Raw genomic sequence first — 8,373 nt, forward strand, 5'->3', positions numbered from 1 at the left:
TATAAAAGCCAAAGTTTTAGAAGTTTTCTGGTCTGGAGTGTTCAGATGTGTGTTAACCCAATGCCAAGGACGAAACACATCGGCAATGATTGTAGAGAAGCAATTGTTGCTACCCATCAATGTGGGAATGGTTAGAAGGCCAGTTCCAAACAATTAAAAGTCCATCATTCTACAGTGAGGAAGACTGTTCACAAGTGAAAAACATTCAAGGCAGTTGCGTATCTTCCCAGGAGTGGACTTCCAAGCAAATTCACCGCAAGGTCAGACCGTGCAAAGCTCAGAGAAACTGCATAAAATCCAAAAGTTACATTTCAGGCTATACAGGCCTCAGTGAGCATGCAGGGAGATTCCCAGATGGGAACTGGGCAAGGAGAAGAATGCACAGGTCCTGGGGGGAGTGGAAGGAATGAAGGAAGCTGATAAGATATGAAAGCCTTCAAGAAAATATTGATAAGATGTTTGTTTACATACTGAAGATCCAGTACATTCCAAAATGTATGGCGCTGCATAGTACCTCCCCCCCCCCTGTCAGGTAACCGATCTCTGTTTTCAAGTTTATTTTGCCTCCCCCACCAACCCAGAAACATATATATATATATATACCTGCATAAACCCAAGAACACCTTGGTTCAGGCCACTTCCAAACCAGTGCAGGGTAGGTCAGTCCCAATCTATACAACAAATATTTGGATACAATTTGGCCTGGATGGTATTCACAGGGATGTTGTATAGATTGGGACTGACCTACCCTTATTTAGAACCTGTTTATTCTTCTAACACTCTGCTCAAGAATCACAGCTGCACTCATAACACTCCAGCTGACAGTAGTCAACAACCACGTATGCTATGTGTTTCACTGTGAATTTTCACTCTTTAGGAGGACACAGAAAGCTGAGCACTCCAATGTGGTGGGTGGACAAGCACCTTGACCCCCCACATCCTCAGATTTCTGAGCATTTGCAGGACCAATGATCATGTGTTTTCATCATCTATTTCTAAAAAAAGTATGCCTCTTTTATATTATTCAGTATTTGAGAATCTATGTTGGAGATGACTGAATGCTCAGCATGTATTTTAATTACAGGAGGAACATCAATCATTCTTGCCATTGTGCTTTGTTTCTGTGGTTCAGTCAGTTTGTCACTGTGTTTGCCTGAACATGTTCGCACATATTTATAAATATAGAACAGGGACGCAGAACTTTGTTAGAGTCAAGGTGAGATTTCTTCTCATTCCTGCTTGGGCAAAACTAGAACAATGACTAAGAAGCTGATTGGAAAGTAAAACTAAACTATAGTGACTTGTTCGTCACAAAGGGGCCCCTAAGAGAATTACTCAACTAGGGTACATTGCCAATTGACAAATACTGATGAGATAGTCTTCCCATGATACAGCTACTGACGTTTTAACTGGGGTTTCCATTAAATTTGTTTTTCCTTTCTAACTCTGCTTGCACTGGCTCTCAAATGGCTATTTGTTTGACATGAGCTGCGTTTCGGGATAGGAGTAGACATGCTGAAGCAGCAATCTTCCTTGGGAATGAGAAAAAAGAGGAGTCAAGAAAATAGCCACACCTACACATCAGTTCACCTTTAGTAAAGAAACTTTCACTTTCAGATTTGTGACCTCCTCTACTGTACTCCTCTGTCATAATATCACTTCCACAGCAGGGAGAGTGCCTCATCCCAAAATTTAAGGGGAAGCATACACCTTATCACAGACTAGAGTAGAGTATGACTTCATATGTAATACTGTACTTCAAAACAAATGTTAAGGACAAGTTAAATATAACCACCCAAGACATCATTTTGAGGCAACCTCAACATAAAGCATTGTTCTCCAGTAAGCATGAACCTAGTTAGCATCATGGGTATAGGGGAAAGCAGTGGGAAGCAAGAGAAGATCTCTTAATCCGCCCCCTGAGGTATTTCCTGTTCCATGACAGGGGCTGTCTTGGCCATGCTAGAACAGTAGAAGTGTTATTGCACAGCTGTTGTGGCAAATTTGCTACTGAGTCTACCTTCATAGCTGCTGTGGACCATTCTTCAGGTGATGGTAAGCCAAAGTGCCTAATAAAGACTAACACATTCTGTCCATATACATGACATCTTCCAGTGTCTGAATGGTGGGCAACAATGTTATCCTGCCATGATTACTAGGCTCCTAGTATTGTGCAAAAGGGAAAACTCAGAAGAAAGTCTTGGTTGAATCCAGACATAGGTTGGGTAAGTAATGCTTACATGGAGATGTAAAAATTCCAAAAAATTCAATTTTTTATGGGAAAAGCATGTTTTTCCCTATTGTTTTTCCAGAAAAAAATGGAAATTTTCAGACATTTTACATACATAAAGCCTCATAAGTCTTTCATTAAAATCTTCATTTTATATATAATAGTTTGAATATGATGTCATATACATATTATTTATCATTGTAAAAGAACATATTCTACACTTCCTTTTTTTTCAATTTTTCCAGAAGAAAACAAAAAACTTTGGGGAAAAAGATGGGGGAAAACCTATTCCCCTCCACCATTTTTCTGTTTCTTCCCCAGGCCTTCTCATCTCTATGCTTAGAGTAAGCCCACTGAGATCAACAGGGCCAGTTAGCCATTATTAATTTTAAATTTGCTAATTTCAGTGGATCTGCTTCTGAACTTTATTATGTCTAGAGCTGATCCACTGAATTCAGTGGGGTTTAGTCTCAAATAAATATGCTTCGGGTTACAACCTTAGGCTACAACTTTTTCTATTCTTACTTAGGAGGTTCATTGCACTTGGGGGGATTTTCTTTTGAGTAGATATGAATAGGTTTGCCCCCTTCTTAATTCTTTTCTTTTGGAACCAATGGCTGTTAAAATGCTTAACTTTGGATTTACCAGAATATATACTTTTCTCCCCTTCCAGTAGTTCTTGACATAATAAATGGATGGCCTTCCCATGGATTGTACTAAAAAAAAGAACAATCCTTTCCAGAATCTACCAACATGGTAGTTTTTAAAAATCTTTCCTGTTTCTGTTCATTTCCAAGCTAAGAAACGTTTTGCTTCTTTGCTTATTCCTCTGGTTGCCATTGAGAAGGATGTTACATCTGTATGTCTCAAATGCTGAGTTCTTGGCCTTGTTAGACTAGCCAAGAGCCCTACTCACCTCTGTTAGAACGACTAAGCCAGTCCATGCTTGCTTATTTGTTTGTTTGTTTATAAATAATGGCAGGTAGGTGGGACTCATCAGCCCTGGAAGGCAGCCCATCTAGGAGAAGAAAAACTCTGACTTCAAACCCCCACTAAGGCGCTGCCATCGCCATCCTTGCCATGAGCGAACAGGCTGGGTAGGTGTAACTCGTCAGTCCTGGAAGGCAGCCCATCTAGGAGAAGGAAAACTCTGACTTGAATCCTCCACTGCCTTGTGGCTTTATCCACTGATGGAAAAGGCTTCAGGAATTAACCTCGAGGCAAAATCTGGAGCCGGAGTCCCGAAGGCAGTTCGTGTCATTCTGTTAACTCCTGCGACGTCGCTGAAACCAGTTGTATTGGTTCTTGCCTTTCCATTGGACTATTTCAGTGAAGTGGAAAGGGGGGATTTGCTGCTTGGGTAACAGCCTATCCTCCACATTAATTTACCCAGGCTTCATGCCCTGGAGAGGACACTCCAGCTTTGCGTACAGCGTCAAAACACTAGACGCTGTTCCAAGTCCTCCATACAGAGCACATTACCATAATCTCTCAAGACTGAAAGATGCCTATGATTATAAATAATATTTTTACTCCTACCTGTCTCTTTGAAAGGATCTAAGGTTAATAGGTTTTCACTGTCTAACAAACCCAAAACTATTCTCTTTTCCAAAACTCAGATATTTTGGTTACTTAACCTTTGTATTTGCTGCTACTGTTATTTCCTCTTTTCCTTATTCTTTCCTCAACTTATGAAAATTTGTCTCTTTTTGAGCTGGCTGCTGTGGGTCGCCTCAGCGGTCTTTTCCTGAAGGTCCAATATACTAGTTTCTCTCAGGGAACTTATTCTCTAAACACTCTTTATTACTTTTCATGTTGCCCTTTGATCATTCTCCAGCTTTTCTCAGTTATGAACTGTAAGGCTGAAGAGACAGAGACTTCCAGCTGTGTCCTTCTTCAAAGTGAAATACTCTTGCTGCACATGTAACTTTCCTGTAAATGTAGCCCAATGGGGCACCAGCCATTTTTGTCTCATAATGATGACTCTTTCATTTGTCATCTAGTCCCTTCTCTGCAGGCTGGCTCCTTACTGGTACAACAGACTTTATACAGCTGTTTGTGGTTATTTCTTCTCACATAAATCATGTGCTGTATGTTCTCATTGAATCTGATATAACTGATCCCAGTCCCTATCTTTAATTTGGCACTATTTGAATCTCAGTTGACTTCTGTAGTGTTCATATCTTGTTTGTTTTTTTTTATTTTTGTACTTAGAGTTTGGCTCTTATTATAACTATCATAGAATCTGTTATTGTAGATTAAAACAATGTTTGCCTTTTTTGTAACCACATTGCACTTTTGGCTAATATTCAGCTTGTCATGTACAAAAATTTCAAGATCCTTCTCACTCATAGTACTGCCGACCCATGCATTCCCATCATGTAACTGTGTGTTTGGAAGGTTTTTTGCCCCAAGTGCAAGACTTTTTAAAATTTAATTCTGTTGTTTTCAGCCAACTGTTCAAACCTATCAAAATGTTTTTGAATGCTATCTTCTAGGGCAGTGGTCCCCAACCTTGGGCCTCCAGATGTTCTTGGACTCCAACTCCCAGAAATTGTGGCCAGCAGAGGTGGTGGTGAAGGCTTCTGGGAGTTGTAGTCCAAAAACATCTGGAGGCCCAAGGTTGGGGACCACTGTTCTAGGGTATTAGCTATTCCACCCAATTTTGTGTCATCTCCAAATCTGATGATAATTCCTTACACCCTCTCATCCAAGTCATTAATAAAAATGTTAAAGAGCACCAGGCCCACGACCAAGCATTGTTACCTCCTCCCAGTTTAAGGAGCCATTGAAAAGCATTCTCTGAATATTTATTTATTTATTTATTAGATTTCTACCCCGCCCCCCTTATGATTCTGCAACCAACTATGTATCCACCTGACAATTGCTCTATCCAACCCACTTAGTTAGTTTGCTAATCAGAATGTCATGTATGTATGTATGTATGTATGTATGTATGTATGTATGCATGTATGCATGTATGTATGTATGTATGTATGTATGCATGTATGCATGCATGCATGCATGCATGCATGCATGCATGCATGCGTGTATGCATTTATTTATTTATTTATTTATTTATTTATTTATTTATTTATTTATTTATTTATTTATTTATTTATTTATATCCTGCACTATCTGGCAACCAGGCCACTCTGGGTGGCTGAAAACAATATAAGGCATAATATCAAAAACACGATAAAAAAGTTCATGGGGAACGCTGTCGAAAGCTTTGCTGAAGTAAAGATATATCACATCTACAGCATTCCCACCATCCACCAGAGAAGGTACCTGATCAAAAAGTGAGATAAGATTAATCTAGCAGGATTCATTCTTGACATGTTGGCTTCTAGTTATTACTGCATTGTTTTCAAGGAGCTTGCAGAGTGACTGCTTTAAAATGTGCTTTAGAATTTTTTCTTGTGATTGATGTCAGGCTGATTGGTCTATAGTTCCCAGGTTCCTCTTTTTTGCCCTTTTTTGAAAATAGGGACAATGTTAGCCCTCCTTCAATTATTCAGCCCTTTATCCATCCTCCACAATTTCAAGAACATAGTGGTCCCAAGAGTTCTTCACCCAGTTACTTCAATGCTTTTGGATGTAACTCATTGAGTCCTGGAGATTGGAACTTTTACAGATTTGAACTGTGAGACTTCTCATTTCAGAGCACTTTATTATTCAGTTTTACCACCAGCTCTGTCTTCATATTGTTTGTCTTTAATGAACCTACCATCCTATAAGCTGCAAAGGTCTTATAACCAAGCAAGATGGACTGCCACAAGTGTAGTTTCCTCTGCTTGGTGCTGCTGTATCCCACAGAAATGAGTTTTGCTCTGCCTCTGGCAGTGAGATACTTAGGACGAATCAGACCTATCTTTTTAAGGGTCTGGTGATGGCATTTTTGGATTGTTTTCCTTTTCACACCTGTGTTTCTATTTCTAGCCTGAACACTTGCGAGGGTGGGGTGGGGGAGTTATTGGAACTGGAACGATGTATTCTTGAATTGGAGGTATACCTGATAGTAAGGCAGTTATGCCAATGGTGTGGAATACAGTACTTTGAACATTTGAAGGGGCTGTATTCTGGGGGAATAGGGATGTAGACATACTAGTAGCAAGTAGTTTGTACTCCTGAAGATGACAGGACGTGTTTTCCTGTTGAAAACTTGATCTTTTACTGTTTTATTAAAGTTTTTTACTTGGAAGCCAAAGCTGTGAAGTTGTTTTTTTTTTTGAGCCAGTTCAGTCTGTTTGACTGGGATAGGTCAACTATTTCAAAGGAATGAATTGTTGCTATTTAGTTCTTTCTTATCCCCATATTGTTTACAGTAACACGTGCACTGGTTACATCAAGAGGGATTTCTGCAAGGTGCTAAACGTAGGGCTATCACTGAAAAGTCTTTGGACGCTACACTTGGTGCAGAATGAAGGAGAAAGAATGTTAGTGGGCATCCAGTCATACCATTATATTATCCCTGTCCTGCAACACGAACACAGGTTGCCAGTTTAGTTCTATGCACAATGCAAACTGTTGAGTGATCACCTTGAAAGTCCTAAATTGTTTAGATGCAGAATAGCTAAGGGCACATCTGTTCCCATAACAACATCCCCACTCCTTAAGATCAGAAGGAGAAATTCTTCTCTACATCCCACCTGTGGTGGGGGCATAAGTGATGAGAAATAAGATGTTTTCAGTGGATACAAATATGTTGTGGAATGCATTGCACCATCAAGCGCATCTATCTCTCTTTCTGGATTGCTATGAAGAACAATTTTTATTATGGCAGATTTAGTCTGCTTAGTGTTTATGTTATTTAAAGGATATTTAATCCGTGATCTCAGTTTCTGCATTGTTGTTGATGATGATCTTGTTGTTTTTCAGCTTTCCTGATGCATGGGAAATGGACCAAATTGTCACGCTGAAACATTAGGTATCAAGTCCTACAAATGTGTGGGTAAGATGGCATGTTGCAAAATCACAGATTTTTGGATGTCAGGAGCAAATTATGATCTATTCACAATTGTTTTACATTGATAGCCAAAGATTTTGGACTGACTAAAATTAGTTGCTAAAATTAGTATGGGTAGGAGCTCATATTCTTGCTTGCTCATAGCTCTTGCTTCCATATTTTTTTAATTTCTTGTCTTAATGTTTGGTACTTTTCAAATGTTTGTACTTTGTGTGCTTTTGAAGTTGCATGTTGATGGAACTCCAGCTTCTGTAAGGCATGTTGTTTATAAACTATTCCGTTTATTAAAATCAACAGCTTTATCCATGATAATTTGCTTGTCCCAGAACAGTATGGTACTACCCTTTTCTAAAACTGGAGCTGGCTGGAACTCATAATATGGAGGAAAAGAGGTTTAGCTAACTGCTGAAACATTATTTTTTTGAGAGTTGGTTTCAATTAGCAATAATCATGCCTCGGATTAACCTCACTGGCTACAATACTGCCCCTGTACAAAGCTACTTGCAGCTTGGTTACGGCTGTGCATATCATCCGTTGATGTTAGCTTAAGGCTTGCAGCTGTGATATGATGAATGGCTTCTTTGGATTCATGACAGGGCCTGCATATATCACTCCACTTTGCTTCATAATTATTTTCTGATAGTATCTAGCGCAAATAACGTGGTCTTGGATTGCATGTATGAAGTTCTCCGTTTCAGCCTGAAAATGGCCTAATTTAAGTCATACACTCAATAATTGCTATTGGCGCTATCTAGAGTGTTATCCAAGGCATGCATCTCTGTGCTGTGAGTTCTTCATTAATGTCGGCTGGTTCTCACATGCAAGTTGTGATAGTCAGACTTTATGGTACTTCTGAGGATATTGATATTAGATGTAACTTTGATTTAATTGTTGTAAAGTACACTCATCACGCAGGAGAGAAAGGGATAGGATATAAACAGGGAAAAAATAAAACTCTCCATAGGAAACCATTGTGGGCTCCTGATATATGAGGCCAATAAAATATTAGATCATAGAATCTTGAAATTGGAAGGGGTCCAGCCCCCTACTCAAGGTAGGAATACAAATCAAAGGGTATCTGCCAGGTGGTTGCTTAAATTTCTCTGGAATGCCTCCCGTGTTGGAGCGCTCACCCCCTCTCAATAAGAGTAACAGTACTGTATGTTGAAGGAGG

At 39.5% G+C, this 8,373-nt stretch overlaps 1 pseudogene; it reads right to left on the reverse strand.

Annotated features, from left to right (window-relative positions):
- Nucleotides 1-7,615: 7,615 nt before the first annotated feature.
- Nucleotides 7,616-7,698, reverse strand: LOC140703599 (U4 spliceosomal RNA; annotated as a pseudogene).
- Between the last annotated feature and the right edge of the window lie 675 nt (nt 7,699-8,373).

Source organism: Pogona vitticeps, chromosome 1 (genome assembly GCF_051106095.1).
Source record: "Pogona vitticeps strain Pit_001003342236 chromosome 1, PviZW2.1, whole genome shotgun sequence".
In the NCBI taxonomy this organism is placed as follows: domain Eukaryota; kingdom Metazoa; phylum Chordata; class Lepidosauria; order Squamata; family Agamidae; genus Pogona; species Pogona vitticeps.